The sequence below is a fragment of the Rana temporaria genome, chromosome 11 (assembly GCF_905171775.1).
Source record: "Rana temporaria chromosome 11, aRanTem1.1, whole genome shotgun sequence".
Lineage (NCBI taxonomy): Eukaryota > Metazoa > Chordata > Amphibia > Anura > Ranidae > Rana > Rana temporaria.
Genome location: NC_053499.1, coordinates 23,422,323 through 23,438,412, shown reverse-complemented (window position 1 = coordinate 23,438,412; position 16,090 = coordinate 23,422,323).

Here is a 16,090-nt window from a genome sequence, read left to right as displayed (position 1 = left end):
CGGCACATATAAAGTAAATCACACTGTATAATAACGCCACATATAAAATAAATCACATGGTATAATACCACTACCTGTAAATTTACTATCAAATATCAAACATAATTACAATAAAGTATTTTTTTACTTTTGTATTTACTGTTCCTTTAAGAAACACCCTATTTAAATAAGAAAATACAAAAACAGACAATAAGTAGTACACTGCATTTATAAAAAAAGAATTTACTTACAGAAAAAAGTTTTTACATCCGCTGCCTGCTTCTGTGGATTCTTGCGCTCCTTTGTCTTCTCAGTGCGCCTGGCATATGAGCTCCTCATTCCTGCTCCTCATAGCAAGGCAAGGACAGCCGCCCACGCCGTCTTTCCGGCAGAATCCGCCTGTGGCCTGCCAGTACTTTGTCCAGTTTTAAAGATGGCCGCCGCACTGTTGCCGAGCGGCGGCAATCTTAATGAGTAACCCACAGACTGCCAGTGACAGTGATCTCCGACTCCTAACAAGGCAGGGACAGCCGCCCACGCTGTCATTCCTGCAGAATCCGCCTGTGGCCTGGCTGTACCTAGAGCATTTGGCACCCGGGACGGATCCTATATCTGCCCCCCACGGTAAAATTTTAAATCCCACTGTGCCCCCTGCATCCTTCAATATCTCTGTCACTACTGTGTACCCCCTCTCCACAACTGCACCTCTGGACCCCTTTACATTATACAACACCCTGCATCACTTTACAATTCACAGCCCCCCACAGCTCTAGACACCTATATGTTACACAAACACCCCCCTAACCGTTCTGGACCCCCTGCATGTCACGCAGACCTCCCTACAGTCTCCCCCTACAGTGCAGACCCATCCCCCTACAGTCCCCCCCTACAGTGCAAACCCCCCTTACAATACAGACCCACCCACACACAATACAGATCCCCCCACAATGCAGAACCCCCCCCACACACAATACAGACCCCCCCACAATACAGACCCCCCCCCACAATGCAGAACCCCCCCCCCACACACAATACAGATCCCCCCACAATGCAGAACCCCCCCCCACACAATACAGACCCCCCCACAATGCAGAACCCCCCCACACACAATACAGACCCCCCAAAATGCAGAACCCCCCCCCACAATACAGACCCCCCAAAATGCAGAACCCCCCCTCCACAATACAGACCCCCCACAATGCAGAACCACACACAATACAGACCCACACACAATACAGACCCCCCCACACACAATACAGATCCCCCCCACAATGCAGAACCCCCCCACACACAATACAGATCCCCCCACAATGCAGAGCCCCCCCACACACAATACAGATCCCCCACAATGCAGAGCCCCCCCACACACAATACAGACCCCCCACAATGCAGAACCCCCCTCCACACACAATACAGATCCCCCCCCACAATGCAGAACCCCCCCACACACACAATACAGATCCCCCACAATGCCGAAACCCCCCCACACACAATACAGACACCCCCACAATGCAGAACCACACACAATATAGACCCCCCACAATGCAGAACCCCCCCCACACACACACAATACAGACCCCCCCACAATGCAGGACCACACACAATACAGATCCCCCCACAATGCAGAGCCCCCCACACACAATACAGATCCCCCACAATGCAGAGCCCCCCACACACAATACAGACCCCCCACAATGCAGAACCCCTCCCCCCCACAATACAGACCCCCCCACAATGCAGAACCCCACCCCACACACAATACAGATCCCCCCCACAATGCAGAACCCCCCCACACACACAATACAGATCCCCCCACAATGCAGAACCCCCCCACACACAATACAGACCCCCCCACAATGCAGAACCCCCACACACACACAATACAGACCCCCGCCACAATGCAAAACCACACACAATACAGACCCCCCCCCACAATGCAGAACCCCCCCCCACACAATACAGACCCCCCCACAATGCAGAAACCCCCCCCCCACACACAATACAGACCCCCCCACAATGCAGAACCACACACAATACAGACTCCCCCACAATGCCGAAACCCCCCCCCACACACAATACAGACCCCCCCACAATGCAGAACCACACACAATACAGACCCCCCCCCACAATGCAGAACCCCCCCCCACACAATACAGACCCCCCCACACACAATACAGACCCCCCCACAATGCAGAAACCACCCCCCACACAATACAGACCCCCCCACAATGCAGAACCACACACAATAAAGACCCCCCACAATGCAGAACCCCTCCTCCCCCACACAATACAGACCCCCCCACAATGCAGAACCCCCCCCCACACACAATACAGACCCCCCCACAATGCAGAACCACACACAATACAGACCCCCCACAATGCCGAAACCCCCCCACACACAATACAGACACCCCCACAATGCAGAACCACACACAATATAGACCCCCCACAATGCAGAACCCCCCCCCACACACACACAATACAGACCCCCCCACAATGCAGGACCACACACAATACAGACCCCCCCACAATGCAGAACCCCCCACACACAATACAGACCCCCCCCCCCACAATGCAGAAACCCCCCCCCACACAATACAGACCCCCCCACAATGCAGGACCACACACAATACAGACCCCCCCACAATGCAGAACCCCCCACACACAATACAGACCCCCCCCCCACAATGCAGAAACCCCCCCCCCCCCACACAATACAGACCCCCCCCCACAATGCAGAACCACACACAATACAGACCCCCCACAATGCAGAACCTCTCCTCCCCCACACAATACAGACCCCCCCCCCCCATACACACACACTATAGATCATCTGAGCCACGTGCTGCACACACACAGCACAGGAAAAGGGGGAGGCGGCTGCACTGTGCTGGGCTGCCTGTGACTGAGACAGACAGTCACAGGCAGCTGAGACTCATCAGACCCGCGCCGCTGCAAAGGGAATTATTGCTGCCGGGTCCCGGGTGTGCTGACGGCTCGCTCGGGTGCGACTTGCACCCTCCATGCCTGCTGTGTGTCTGCCGCTGCCTCCCGGCTGTCACCAAGCATGCCACCCGGCGCCAAGTCGTATTCAGTCACGCGGGGGGGGCGCCGCGCCGCCGAATCTGACTGTGACCATCGTAATCTGTGCAGGTCGTCAGGCGCCCATATTGCTATGGCGCCCTGAGCGACCGCACAACCCGCACACCGCAAAGGCCGGCCCTGTGTATGTACATATGTCATTGTGGTCCTAGTCAAACGAGGGACATCACAATACATTATCAGTTGCCCGTTGTGCCAAGGGAGGGTTCGAGCTTGATACAGGGGTGGATAGGTCAGAGAGTAGGCCCAAAACTAATCAGCAGCTCCTACGGGAGTATCGCTACAAACCTATAATGGAAACCATTTTCTTATATGTGTTCAATAAGTGCAAAAATGCCAATTGATCCTGTCACAAATCTTATAATCTGAGTTTATAACTTCATGTGCTCTCTGCCTCTGGTTACTCCTCTCAGATACAGTGAGATAAATAATTATTTAAACCCCTGACGATTTTGTAAGTTTACCCACTTACAAAGAAATTAATGGTCTATAATTTTTATTATAGGTGTATTGTAAGTGATAGAGAAAGAATGTCAACCAAAATTTAAAAAAAAAACATGATACAAATGTTATAAATTGAGTTGCAGTTCAGTGAGTAAAATAAATATTTTATCCCCAAGCAAAACATGACTTCGTACTTGGTGGAGAAACCCTTGTTGGCAGTGACAGAGGTAAGACATTTCTGGTAGTGACCAGGTTTGCAAACATCTCAGGAAGGATATTGGCCCACTCTCCTTCACAGATCTTCTCTAAATCCTTAAGGTTTCTTGGCTGTCGTTTGACAACTCCCTCCTTAAATTTTCTATAGGATTAAGGTCTGGAGGCCGACCAGACCACTCCATGACCTTAATGTGCTTCTTATTGAGCCACTCCTTTTTTGCCTTGGCAGTATGTTTTGGGTCATGCTGGAATACCCATTCATGACCCATCTTTAGTGTTCTGGCTGAGGGAAGAAGGTACTCATCTAAATGAGAATTTGACTCTTGCTGTTCTGGGGCAGCCCCACTGCCTTTCCCTAAAGTTCAGCTTTAAAGGGGTTGTAAAGGTAAAAAAATAATCCCTAAATAGCTTCCTTTACCTTAGTGCATTCCTCCTTCACTTACCTCATCCTTCCATTTTGCTTTTAAATGTCCTTATTTCATCGGAGAAATCCTCACTTCCTGTTCTTCTGTCTGTAACTACACGCAGTAATTCAAGGTTTTCTCCCTGGTGTGGAGAAAGCCTCCTGAGGGGGGAGGGGGCAAGCAGGAGTGTCAGGATGCCCACTAACACACAGCTCCTTTCTCTATCTGCAAAGTAGAGAGTGTTCTGACTTGACTGCTTGCCCCCTCCCCCCTCAAGAGGTTTTCTCCACACCAGGGAGAAAGCCTTGCATTACTGTGTGGAGTTACAGACAGAAGAACAGGAAGTGAGGATTTTTCAGAAGAAATAAGGACATTTAAAAGCAAAATGGAAGGATGAGGTAAGTGAAGGAGGACTGTACTAAGGTAAAGGAAGCTATTTAGGGATTTTTCTTTTACCTTTACAACCCCTTTAAGGCTTACATCAGCACTGTAACGTTCCTTCAGTAATTCTCCCCATACTTAGACGGGTACACACAGTTCTTTATTAGGTTATGGCAAGCATTTTGGACAAGAATTATGTATTTGAGCACAAGGGCGAATATTTATTATGGGTTATTATAGAGTTTACTTGAAAGTAATATTGACATTTTACTTGCTTGTTTTGCTGCAGGAAGAAATTCTTCAATGAAGAGAACTCCCAAGTAGGTCAATAGCAATGCTTAGGATAGCCATGGATGGGCAGATATCTGTCCAAGAACAACCGTCAAGATATTTGCCTGTCCCTGAACAAGTCGTCTGATGGCTGGTACCAACAGCACATCTCACCTAACGTTGACGGTGCAGTACTTTGATCCTTGTAGATTTTCTCCATAGCTGATGGAAGGAATGGGTCTGCTTGCTTCCCCCTACAAGTTCATAAACTTCCTGAGAGCTGCAAGTCTGTAGAATGGCTTGTAAATATTTGGTCATCATTACACCTCAGTAGACTGGTCAGCTTTCTTCTGTTTGTCATACAACCAGACTGAGTGGTGAAAGACTGGTCTGAGGTGAAGATACATTTCATATGGAGTAAATGATATGCAGTAACTCAAGCCAACAGAATTTGATGAGCTACTTAGACTATATTACCGCTATTAGTGTGAAAGGGGCCTTATGCAGTTGAGTTTCCAGCTCCACCTACCTACTATATAGTGACCATTATCAGGGTATTAAGGCTGGCCATAGATGGATCAAAATTCAGCAGGGTTCAGCAGGGACGGATTTTGATTCATTTATGGTCATTGCGGCTTGACAGAATTTGATCTAATGTCGAACAGGACTGTTGGACATTTTTCTTTGATAAGCAGCTGCGGCATTGTTCTGTGTATACTGACAACAGAGGAGCCCTCCTGCAATAGCACAGCTGGGAGCAGGGCCGATCCGCCCTATAGGCTCACTATGCAAGGCGCTTAGGGCCCCGCAAAGCTGCGAAGGGCCCCCCAAATTACTTTTGCCCCCTCACCCCGCTTCTCAACTCGCTGGCTGCATGGGAGAAGAGGTAAGAAGTCAGCACCCCCCGTTTCTCAATTTAATGTAAGATGTCATTTCCGACAGCAGAACACCCCCTCCCCCCCCTTCTCAACTTTCTTTAATGTGACATGTCACTGTCGTCAGCGCCCCACGCTTCTCATTTTTAATGTACCATGTCATTTTGCTTAGGGCCCAAGGGAGGTCAGGATCGGCACTGGCTGGGAGGACTTCTTCATGCACCTCGCTTGGGTGGATGGGGGAATCTTCTTGTTCCATCTATGGGCAGCGTTTCCCTTCTTATTGAGTTTTGCTTTATCTTACAGCAGAGATGTTGCAGGAACCCAAAGGTAGCTAAAGGGAAGGGAATCAGAGCCAGAAAATATGATGATGAGATTTTGCAGCTGAAGACACTAGAGATTCAAAAAGCCAACGGTTAATTCGGCCTCCCAGTGTCCAGCCATGACAAATAAGTCTGTGGTGGACCAAACCTTTTAATTAAGCAAGTGGCTTAAAGGTTGCCAGATTTTCTTGCTGAATTTGACAAAAGATCCAACACTGGCCTGACCTTGTACTGATCACCAAGCACTGCAGCTGTACCTACAGTATATATTCTTCCTGACTCAGAGGCTTTTATACTGTGAAATGATGCCCGGAGAAATAATTGTTCCACTTCTTTAGACCCCTTGCTAACAAAGTGAAACCAGGAACAAAGGAGTGCACAGATGAACTTTTTTATTTCTGGTTAACAAAGGTAAAAGCAGCCAGAGAGTTTTAAATGCTTAAAATAAATCATAGCTTCACTTTAAAGCAGGCCTTCGCTCCCATTTTTTCCATTAAGGAATATTACTCCTATGTCCCCTTGTTTCAATATAACATTTATTTATTTTTTTGTTGGAAGGGATATCATTTTTTGGGGACAGCAGCCCATGCTTTAATCTTTCTGATCTAGGTGAGAATGACATCCCTAGCTGCCCAAAGCCTTCTGGGATACTCATGTCACACATATCAGGAGGCTTGGGGTTATCTCTGACACACTGTGCATGCACTACTGTGCATCACCAGGGGGCAAGCTGCAAGAAACCGGATGAGGCAGCTGGCTCCTGATAATGTCAGTAAAAAAGATGGTGGCAAGGAACCAAGTGTGCAGCCTTTTGGGGATTACAGGAAAGAAACGCAGGGTTAGCTGGATGTGTGTGTATGCGTTTTGAAGGTGACCCAGAAAATCAGTAAGAGGGGAAAGGAAAAAAAAAACACAAGGGGGAAAGTCCCTCTTCAGGGTTCACGCACTATAGGGTTTTTCTACACCTAGCATAAATTTCCTGCCACTTTACTGCAATTGGGCAGTCACAGGTGCGGCGCATAGCTTTTAAAAAGTGTATGGCTGAATGCATGGAAAACGCTGAGGCTTCTTTGCACACATGGAAGGTTCACAGGCAGCTGGGAAACAATATGCGTCTCCTCAATTGGTCTGTTTTAACCCTGAAAAGGCCAAACCACCATGCCACAGACATGTTTATTGCTAGTGGTTAAAGCAGTGGTTCTCAACCTGGGGTCGGGACCCCCTCGGGGGTCAAATAATGATTTCCCAGGGGTCACCAAATCCTGGGCTGTTCCTGAAGCCTACATCGCTCTCCCAGCCTTTTCTCGGTCGCCCAGCTGGGCTGTTCTTGGAGCCCGTGGCTGCCCACTTAGCCTCTTTGCAGCCACCCATTTAGTTCACGGCATTGCTGGGGGGCAGAAACTAGAGGTCAGTGATGGATGTGAAGTGGGAGGGGCTGAAGGAGACCCTATCTCCTGATTTTGGCATAGGTGTCACTGCTGTGAGACACCACAGTGCTGGAGACACAGTGAGTAAAAATACCTGTGATTAGAGTTGCCATTAAAAGTCCCCACTACAGTTCTCAGATCATCAGGTGACCTTGATAAAGAGCATCTAAGTTGGCTGATCAGAACTCCCCCCCCCCCCCCACCCCCAGCACTGCCACTCATCCCATTCCCCCACCAAGGAGTAATAGAGGGAATAAAAATAGAGGATACATGTGTAGCACTACCTCCGAAAGAGCTGCTGGTTTGATTTGGGTGGCATGTTACCTCTTGTCTTCTTGCCGTCTAGGGTACTGGATGAGAGCTGTAATAAAGTCAATGTCCAAACGACAGGTGTCTTTCTGTGCTTTTATTACACAGCCGGGTAAAAACGGTAAATAGTAGAAAGGTGAAGGGATAGAAGAAATGGCGGATTCAGTGTTAATTGTCGTGGAAACAGTGCACCTGAATAGGCCTCTTTCACCATCCTAGCCGCCAGAGTGTCACTCGGAACTTTAGGTTAAAGTCTCTGCCATAGACCTTGCCAAAGGTGGAGATAACTTCGGTCCAAAATCCCTCTCAACTGGATTCAGCACCGAGATCTCCTTCAAACAGCCTCGATTACAGCAATAACTAACAGGTGACCACTGTCCAGCCTCTCAGGTACGAAGTGTCCTTCGATGAGTGAATAGGCCTCTCCTGCGACACCAGCCTCGTGCTCCGTGTCCCTCAGACAGGTTCCTAATCGACCAGCTTCCTCCACTTTGGACGGACAGCACAGGACCACTTGAAGGTTCGTAGACTCAGTCTGCTTACTGAGCCCACTAAGCAGATCAATGCCCCGGATCAACGTGGCTCTGAAGCCAGGAACACAGCAACACACACCCCGGCCAGGAGGGCCACACACAGGGTGGTGGGACGACTGCCCAGGTGGAAGGCGTGGGGCAACGACGACCCGCACCAATGGCGTCTGTCCCCTAAATACCCCTCCCCAGCATGCACAGCAAGGCAATCAACCCTCCTGATTGGCTGCTGAGGAGAAGTATCAAAGTATCTACACGACCCTGAATCTACTGCTGCCCCCTACCGTCTGGGGGTGACTGAAGTCCCCAGACAGGAGGATAGGCACACAGCACAGCCAGGGCTGGAACAGAGGCCTTAAATTTAACCAAATTAACATGGTCAGAGTAAATTAACTCTCTGACCCCCTTCTAAATTTACAATAGCACCTGCCATAAAAAAACAAGAAATTAGGATAGAGACGGAGCAAAGGGAAAGGAAGGAGAACAAAGAGAGATTGGTACATCCTAAAATGTACCATAAGGGGTTTTAATATTGTATGAGCGCTAAATGTCTGTGGGTTAGGGATGCAAATTACTTGTCTTACCTTGGGTGCTAACACCCCATGCTACGAAAATAATTTTAATGTTAGGGGTCCCCACAACTTGGGAAATTTTATCAAGGGGTCACTGCACTAGGAAGGTTGAGAACCACTAGGTTAGAGGGTGGTTCTGCCACAGTCTACTTCACTTAGATGGTTTAGATTTTTGCTACAAAGCAAATCATCATGGCCATGGCATGTGCACAGCCCTGAGCGGCTACATATCCTTCTTTAGGTGGGAGGTCGGTGAGTGATAAAACGGCAGCTCAACTGCCTATTTTTTTCCACCCCCTGGCTGCCCACGTGAATAAGCCCTAATGGTAAATGGTAGAAATGGTCAGAAAGTATGGCAACATTTGTCTACTGGGTAATACTAATAAGATATTTTGGGCTGGTGGCCCTAAATGGAGGTACTCTCGCATTTAGACATCGATCAGCATGGAACTTTGAGTCAGTGAAACATGGTGGGAATTATATAGTTATCTGTTCCCTGTTCAGACCTGTGATCACAGCTTATGGCAGGCAGAGGATTTCCAGCTTCAACTTCCTTTGTGGTTCTATGATGTCATGTGACATTGTCAATAGCCGCAAAGAGCCACTTAATTTTATTTTACCCTTAGGTCAGTCCTCCTCTTTTGGTAAAAAATAAAAAATATTGTGACATACAGTATTAGTATTGTATTCATGCAGAGTTGTAAAGTTAGTAGAAGGATCACTTTAAAGTGGACTTGAACTAAAAAATTTGAGATTTTCTATTATAGGAAACATGTGCATTATGCCTAAGCAGTTCCCTAAAGCAATCTATTTTTTTTCTGGAATTCCTCTTAAAAAATAGCACTACGGGCCCATGAGCAGCAAGGCAACCCAATCTATAATGTTAACACCATCAGGCTTCACAGTTGTTCTGAGATCCTTTTCTGAAATACTACTTTGATTTGGTTTGCAGCAAGCATTCCTATTGTTACTGTGACCAAACAACTCTTTGATTAATCAGTCTTGAGCAGATTGTTCCAGAAGTCCTCGTCTTTCCCTATATGTTCAATTGCAAACTTTAGTCTTTTTATAATGTTCTTTTTTGTCCGCAAATTTTTTTTCTTAACACACCTCTCATAAAGGTTGAATTGGTGCAATGTCTTTCTGATTGTAGATTCACTAACTGATGCAAGAGTTGCCTGAACACCTTGCAGAGGAATGTTGGGGTTCTTGGAGACTTCATCAGTCGGTTCAGGAGCTGAATTTGCTAGACCACCTGGTGCTGGACAAATTAGTAACAGTATGAAATCTATGCCACTTGTAGTTTGTTTTCCTTGCAGTGGACTGGTTGATTTCAAATAATTTCCAATCTTTTAAAATCATTTGACAGACTCATGGCCATCCAGAAACTCTTCCTGAGAGCATTAGAGAGCTCTGTTGATCGTCACATTATGATACCACACTTGTCAATAGCAAAGAGAACATTAAACTATAGATGTCTGAAGTTTAAATATTATTATTTTACAGGATTTATATAGTGCCAACTTCAGGGTAGACAGTACAAATACAATACACTTTAATACAGTAGGAATCAGAGGGCCCTGATCCTTAAGCCCTGTACACACGATCGGATATCTGATGGTATCTAATCCGATGGATTTTTTTCGTCGGATCTCCGATGAAGCTGACTTTCATCAGTCTTGCCTACACACCATCAGTCAAAAATCCGACCGTGTCCAACGCAGTGACGTAAAACACTACGACGTGCTGAGAAAAATGAAGTTCAATGCTTCCGAGCATGCGTCGACTTAATTCTGAGCTTGCATGGATTTTTTACCGATGGACTTCCCCACAGACGATCGTTTTTTTTCTCGTTTTTATATCCATAGGAAAATTTTAAGACATGTTCTATTTTTTTTCACTGATGGAAAACAAACCAATGGGGCCTACACACAATCGGTTTGTCCGATGCAAACGGTCCATCGGTCTGTTTTCATCAGACAAACCGATCGTGTGTACAGGGCTTTAGAGCTTACAATCTAAGAGGGGAGGTCAATAGATACAAGAGGTTATAACTGTGGGGGATGTACTGATGGAGAAAATAAATGTACAGTTGTTAGGTGGGGCCAGATAGGCTTCTCTGAAGAGATGAGTTTTCAGGGATTGTCTGAAAGTCGACAAAGTAGGAGAAAGTCAGACAGATTGAGGTAGAGCATTCCAGAGGATGGGAAAGGCTCTGGAGAAGTCCTGAAAACAAGCATGGGATGAGGTGACAAGAGTGTTTGAGAGCAGGAGGTCTTGGGAGGAGCAAAGAGAACGATTAGGTTGGTATTTTGAGACTAGGTAAGTGATTTAGCTGGGGGCCAGGTTGTAAATGGCTTTCTAAGTTCTAGTTAGTATCTTGAATTTAATTAGTTGGCTGAGTGGCAGCCAATGGAGGGAATGGCAGAGGGGTATGACAGATGCTGAGCGATTTGTGAGGTGGATGAGCCTGGCAGCAGGCTTCATAATGGACTGAAGGGGGGATAGCCTATTTAGAGGTAAGCCAATGAGGAGGGTGTTGCAGTAGTCGAGGCGAGAGATGACCAGGGAGTGGATTAGAAGCTTTGTGGTGACATTGGTTAGGAAGGGGCGTATCTTGGCGATGTTGCGGAGGTTGAGGCGGCAAATTTTGACTAGCGCTAGGATGTGGGGCCGAAAGGTTAGTTCTAAATCTAGGATTACACCTAATACCTTGGCGTGGGGGGACAAATTGATAGTTGAGCCATTTATATTGACAGAGAAATCAGGGAAAGTGACACCTGGGGGAAATGTTATAAAATGAGTTGCAGTTCAGTGAATAAAATAAGTATTTGATCGCTAAGGCTAAGGCTAGGCCACTCCATGACCTTAATGTGTTTCTTCTTGAGCCATTACTTTGTTGCCTTTGCAATATGTTTTGGGTCATTGCTATGTTGGAAGACCCGTCCATGGCCCATCTTCAGTGTTCTGGCTGAGGGAAGAAAGTTCTCATCCAAGATTTTATAACACATGGCCCCTTAATGCGGCAAAGTCGGCCTGTACCTTTAGCAGAGAAACAGCCCCAAAGCATAATGTTTTCACCTCCATGCTGGACTGTAGGGATGGTGTTCTTAGGGTCATAGTCAGCATTTTTCTTCCTCCAAACACAGCGAGTTGAGTTAATGCCAAAGAGCTCAATTTTGGTCTCATCTGACCACAGCACTTTCTCCCAATCCTTTCTTTGAATCATTTGGATGTTCATTGGCAAACTTTAGATGGGCCTGTACATCTTCCTTCTTGAGGAGGGGAACCTTGCGGGCACTGCAAGATTTCAATCCATGATGTCGTATTGTGTTGCCAATGGTTTGACTGTAGTCCCAACTCCTGTGTAGTTCTGGGCTGATCATTCACTTTTCTCATGATCATACTTACCCCATGAAGTAAAATTTTGCTTGGAGATGCAGACCGATGAAGGTTATTTTGTATTTCTTCCAACAGTTGTTTCATTCTCTCCTTCTTGCTAATGGTCTTGTAGTCCATTCCAGCCTTGTGCAAGTCTACAATCTTGTCCCTGAGGTTCTTATAAAAGCTCTTTGGTTTTGCCCATGATGGTGAGATTTAAATGGAATAAAGAGATTCTGTGGACAGGTGTCTTTTATACATATAAAGAGTTGTCATTAGGAGCACCTTCTTAACTTGACAGGACTAATCTGTGTATCACATGAGCACATACTCTATGTAGCCAGTCTACAGTAAACATTTAAAAAGATGGATGTAAGGGAAAGAAAGAAAGAAAGAAAGAAAGAAAGAAAGAAAGAAAGAAAGAAAGAAAGAAAGAAAGAGGTAAAGACTAAAGGAGTGGGGATGGGAGAAGGAATATGACCTGGTGGGGTGAGCATCTAGGGAAGGAGGCATCATATTCTCTATGATGCTTGGAAGATACATTATAAAAAGAGAAATGGGAGTGAACAGAACAGAAATTGTAAGATAGTGTGGAATAAATAAACAAAACCATTTAACCTCCGGAATCCAGTCTAAAGAGTTTTTTCCTTTACCAGCTTGACTAAGCGCCTTCCAATGCTACTTACTGCTATGTCCAGCTATAGATGGGGCGGTGGACACGTTTATGTTTCACCTGTGGTGCTTCTATTGGTCCAGCAGCGCACCAACACCTTTGCAGCCATTTTGCTACATGCTGGATGTTTGGTATGCTCCTGCACCTTTAAGGAGGGGTGGCTCCCCTTCAGTCCACCTGCCCTTATCTATCCATCAGAATGCATGTGCCTCCATTGTGTGGACACTCATTGTTTAGAGTTTGGACCACAGATTACAGGGTGCCTTGGCGCGACTCTGTGGCTCACGCATGCATTTGCAAATGCGTGCGGACAAAACCCCTGTTTTTAACGCATACTGTTAGACAGGTTAATTGGTTGTTCTGAGAGCTGGTCGGTAAGTAGGCTTGGTTTTATCCTGGGCATTCCCCAGGTTTTGTTGTTGACTAAGCACCTTGGTAAGGAAAATGTCCGTCTGCAGAGGTCCTGAGGGCTGCTCAATAAGTCCCAAAGAACCACAAGTTTGGTGCCATGGAGTTGGGGGATAACATCAACTTTAAAAACTTTTGAACAGTGCTCATACTGTTTAATCGTGTCATTGTTACATCCTCTGTTGGTCTCTGGAGGTCTCAGTAAACAAATGGTGCTGGCAAAAACATTCTAGTTGCCAACAGCAACCAATCAGTACCCATCCATTTATGCAATGCAGAGTTAAAATTGTACCAAGGTTGCTGATCGAACGCAGAAAACAGGTCACACTCCTACAATGTCACTCACGTCAATCTATGACTAAGCTAGGATGGGTGAAGAGTAGGAGAGACAGGCACTTTGATTTGCACAAAAGCAAGGGACTTCGCAGAGCATTGGAGCAAAAAGTTTTAGTCTGGAATTCTAAATAGCTTGGCTAATGCAGATTCTCCTTTGTTATAAACCACACCTGCTGAAGATATTGACATTTCACAAGTTAGTATATAAAAAATTCTTATAAGAATACTCTTTGGCCGCAGTTGTACCTTTAGAACTTGTCTTGACTGGTGACAAAAAGAGTGGGTGTTTTTCTGCCCCTGAAATGGCCAGAAAATGCCTAGTCCAACTGTGACAAAGCAATACCCACATAAATGGAGGCATTGTGGTGCATAAAAACACAGCGAGGTGCAGCGCTTTGAGTGACAGTCTTCTAACTTCCCAAACAAAAGGGTGGTTACACATGTTCAAAAATTCCTTGAAAATTCTTTAGAAAAAAGCAAAGTGCATTTTCAAAGCTTATGCGATTGTTGAATATGTAATGCCAGTGGAGAAAATGCCTTGGCTTCCATTCACACTTAAACATGCAATTTTGAAGCTTTTTTTCATGCATTTTCAATCTTCTGACATTTTTGCTTTAGCCACTGGAAAGCTGTGTCATCTGTGTCAGCGACATCATATGTTATTGTCCTTGTATCTGCTTCCTGGCTGTTGTGTGGTGTTGTGATGTCTTCTTGTGCTATGGAAGCCTTTGAGGCACATCTGCTATGGCAATTTCTTCCCAAGCCCTCTACTGCGGTTCTTATAATAGGCATCATTGGGATCCATAGAAGTACTTGTGGGCCCATCACCAGGTGGATGAAAATCTCTGCAACCAGCATAGATGCTCCTAAATCTTCAATTTTGGAGTCTCAGACCTGAGACTGCTAGAAGTAGACCGGTTGTAGGGTGCAAAATCACACAAATGCTTTCAGGTGTTCCATTTGAAATCTATCGGTCCAAGAATGCGTGATTGTGCCCCTAAAAAAAGCTACACTTCGAGAAATGCGTAGAAAAATTGCTCAGGTGTGCATGGGAACTTAGTCCCCATTCACACCTGAGCTAATTGTTTTTCAAGTGATTTTGAAGCATTTTTGATTCCATAGATGAGTGTTTTTGATGTGTATTTCTGCATGTTTGAGCAGGCATTTTTGTTTGGGCGAACAGAAAGCAGTATAATCCATAACATCATATGTAGTCATCTTTCTGTTTTGTGGTGTAGTGTAGCTTTTTTGTTCTTGAGTTATGGGCTCTATTCCATTTGTCCTGGCAGCAGCTGCAGTCGTAAAGACCTCAGCATCCAGCACAGCAAGGCCTTGCTCCTCTATTATTGTTTTCTGTTAGCTGGGCTTCCTGGGTGAGAGAAAAGCAGAGAATAGTTGTCCGCGAAACTGCTAGCCTCATGTTTACAGGAGCTTCCATTAAAGTCTATGGAGGCCAAAAACACACGAAGCAGCTCATGAACCTTTTTTGAGCTCCGATGACTGAGTGTAGAGATTAGATATGAACTTGGGTGTCCTCCGACTCAGCCTTGACCCAATTTGCGCTCCTTTGTTACTGCCATTCCCTCCTACAGCTCCCATAAACAAAGAGGCGTAAATGACCCGGCCTGAAAGTTTATTAAGAGTAATAAAGGAGCACAAGTTTGGCTGGAGATGAGTTAGAAGGACGCCTGCCCTTCAAGTGACTGAGTGTAGAGATCAGAGAGGGTCTTGGGCTCCCTTTGAACTCATCTTTAGCTGATCCTACACTCCTATTGTACTCTTATGAGCTGTGGGCCATGTTGTTCTCTCACCTCCCATAAACAAAATGGCTAGAACGACATGGCCTGCAGCTCATTAGTGTAACAAAGAAGTGCGAGTTCAGCTAGAAATGAGTTCAGAAGACATCTGCGCTTTAAAACAACTGTAGAGATGAGCTTGGGCATCTTCTGAACCCATCTCTAGCGGAACCTCCATTCCTTTGCTACTTTAACGGTCTGAGGGGCACTTTGTTCTCTCGCCTCAGCTCCTGTACACAAAGTGGAGGGAATGACCCAGACTGCAGCTCATTGGATTAACAAAGGAGCATGAGTTTGGCTAGAAATAAGGACACCTGACCTTCAAGTGATTATTATAGAGATCAGAGATGACTTTGGGTGTCCTTCAAACTCATCCATAGCCAACCTTGTGCTCCTTTGTTACTCGAATGAGCTGCAGACTATGTTGTTCTCTTGCCTCAGCTTCTATAAACAAAATGGTGGAAAGACCTAGCCTGCAGCTCATTAGAGTAACAAAGGAGTGTGAGTTTGGCTTGAGATGATTTTACAGGACACCTGTGCTTTGAGCGACTGAATGTAGAGATCAGAGTTGACCTTGGGCATCCTCCGAACTCATCTCTAGCTGAACCACTGCTCCTTTGTTATTTTAATAAGCTGTGGGCCATGTTGTTCTCTCGCCCGTAAA